Raw genomic sequence first — 3,037 nt, 5'->3', positions numbered from 1 at the left:
TAAGATCTGCAAAGAAACTGTTGACACAGTAATGTGCTTTTGCCTGTACCGGCTCTTAAAATTCGGCCAATAATTCATTCTTTTAAATGCCACTTTGATTCTGTAGGCTTTTTATACTGTGTATTGTACTGTTAAACTGTTTTTACTATTGTTGTAATGTGTTGCTTTTATGATATGTTTTTATATCGAAATAAAGCTTTCAATCAATCAAATTCCTCTTTTCTCCAATCATATGTTGCTAACAAATTCAAATCATAACTCGGAAACCTACTGTCTAAAATGTTGAGTTTGTGCGTTTTGATGTTATCAATTTTTTAATTTATTACTTCTCCTGCATACATGAATGAATGAGCTATATACAGATCTGGAGCTGCCTTGAGACAAAATACACTATTGACTTTATTGAGACCAATTGTTGTACATAGTTTTGGAATACTGAGGCCCCCAAATTACCTTTTCAAAAACAGGAGATCATCACATGTGTATGCAGGATGGTATAGCAAATGTTTGCCATACTTTTTTATTGTTTGATCCAGAATATTTAAAGTAATTTCCAATTTAAATGACAGTTTAGGGATCAAGTACTGACACGGAATTTCTATTTTCTTCGTGGGTTTAAGTGTTAGATGAGCAAGTTTTTGAGCCCAATTACTAAGAATCTCATTAATTTTGTTGTTGCTTGTATGGCCTGTGTGTGGATCAAAGTTCAATCCGAGGTATCTCTCACTTTTTTCTGGATGAATGTTTTCAATATTTTCTTTTTCAAACTGCCACCGGTTACAGTTGTTAATCAGGATTTTATCTTTATGGTGACTGATATAAAATCCATGCGTATTTTTCACATTAAATTTTAATCTTGTTGTTTTACTGAACTTTTGAATGATTTTCAGATTTGTACTCATTCCTTCCCAGGTGCTGCGGAGTACTGCGATGTCATCGGCAAAGGCGAAAGCGGTGATTTTCTCAATAAGACCATCTGATCCAAATGTGAATCCCTTGCCATTTTTCTGAAGATCACAGATCAGAGGATCCATGGCAATATTAAATAGAAGTGGGGATAAAGAGTCTGTGTATAACTTCATGAATGCAGTACCAATGGTAACTGGACGCCAATTACTGATTTTTGTAAGTTCACTTATCGGTACATTTTTGGGTATCAATATTGACCTGTTCTTTTTGATACTTTCTGGTACTCTTCTCATCGATAACCAATTCTGGGCAGCAGTCTTGGTTGCCTGCTGTGCACTTTATACAAGTCATTCAAACCAATCTTATCAGGCCCCACTGCTTTCTTTAAATCGGAGTCCTCGAAGGCATTAGGTATTTCGAGCAGTGTTATTTCTTTATATACATTTCTAATTTCCCATTCATCCGGCATCCGATCAATAGCCATGAATTTAAGTTTTTTCTGGTTTTCTTTTTAAATTATGCTTTTTTAGTACTGGAAAATTTCAACAGCACTGATTTGACAAGTGGCATCTTCTGCCCAATCAGCGATATTCCTGGCAATTTTCTTTCTGTCTTTTTTAAACATTGCCTGGTATTCTTTATAGTTGCCCTTTGCTTTTGCATAATTTTTCTTGTGTGTCCGATTAAGCCTCCCGTTTTTCTTGTCTTTTTTATCTTGCTTGTGCGATCCACAGGAAGGGCACGGAGCGCGCCTAGCCCCACTTCGCGCACCAGCCCTACCAACCCAGCCCTTAGAGCCAATCCTTATCCCAAAGTTACGGATCTGACTTGCCGACTTCCCTTACCTACATTGTTCCAACATGCCAGAGGCTGTTCACCTTGGAGACCTGCTGCAGATATGGGTATGGCCCGGTGCAAGATTTACACCATCTCTCCCTGATTTTCAAGGACCAGCTAGAGCTCACCAGACGCCGCTGGAACCGCAACACTTTCCAAGGCTTGGCCCCTCTCTCTGGGCGAACCCATTCCAGGACGCCTTGTCCTTCACAAAGAAAAGAGAACTCTCCCCAAAAGTTCTCATTTGAATATTTACTATTACCATCAAGATCTGTACTTGCAGTGGCTCCTCCCGGGCCCTCGTCCCGGGCTTCTGTGCGCACCGCAGCGGCCCTCCTACAATTTGCAGCTTAGTCCCCGTGGCTCTCAGCGCCAGCCTGGTATGGTCCCCGACACTCCAGCGCCATCCATTTTCAGGGCTAGTTGATTCGGCAGGTGCGTAGTTACACACTCGTTAATGGATTCCAACTTCCATGGCCACTGTCCTGCTGTCTATATCAACCAACATCTTTTCTGGGGTCTGATGAGCGTCGGCATTGGGCACCTTCAGCTGGTGTTTGGTTCATTCCGCTGCGCCAGTTCTGCTTACCAAAAGTGGACCACTAGGCACTCAAATTCCATGCCGGGCTCCACACCAGCAAGCCGGGCATCGTTCCCATTTAAAGTTTGAGAATAGTTTAAGATCGTTTCGTCCCCAAGACTTCTAATCATTTGCTATACCAGATAAAACTGGGGGCTCAGAGTTCCAGCTATCCTGAGGAAACTTCGGAGGGAACCGGCTACTAGATGGTTGGATTAGTCTTTCGCCCCTATATCCAGGTCGGATGACCAATTTGCACGTCAGGACCGCTACTGACCTCCACCAGAGTTTTCTCTGGCTTCGCCCTGCCCAGGCATAGTTCACCATCTTTCGGCTCCTACCACGCAAGCTCATGCTCCACCTCCCCATCGGAGGAAGCGAGACGGGCCGGTTTATTACCCCAGTCGAGGGTGAAAGAGGATTTTCAGATCTGGCAGGTAGTGGCAAGAGGGAGGCCGCCACAATCCCGTATCCCAGCTCCGGAACTCATGAGTGTTAGGAATTATCCTGTTTCCCCCTAGTGTTCCTGTCCTGTCTCTGTGTCCATGCATGTGTAAGTTCTTTGATGTGGCTTGCCCTTTAAAAGGAAGCCTGTAGCACATGTCAGGTGCTTGGTTTCTTTCCTTGTCATTACTCACCCGGATCGGCTGTCTGTTTCCTGGAACTTTTCCGTTCCCTTTTCTGTGGATCCTTGGGGCTTCGTTTTTGGAT

General features: G+C 43.2%; 1 pseudogene; it reads right to left on the bottom strand.

Annotated features, from left to right (window-relative positions):
- Nucleotides 1-1,774: 1,774 nt before the first annotated feature.
- Nucleotides 1,775-2,805, bottom strand: LOC147748975 (28S ribosomal RNA; annotated as a pseudogene).
- Nucleotides 2,806-3,037: the final 232 nt, after the last annotated feature.

The sequence above is a fragment of the Lissotriton vulgaris genome, chromosome 1_1 (assembly GCF_964263255.1).
Source record: "Lissotriton vulgaris chromosome 1_1, aLisVul1.2, whole genome shotgun sequence".
NCBI lineage: Eukaryota > Metazoa > Chordata > Amphibia > Caudata > Salamandridae > Lissotriton > Lissotriton vulgaris.
This window is presented reverse-complemented; position numbering and strand designations above follow the sequence as displayed.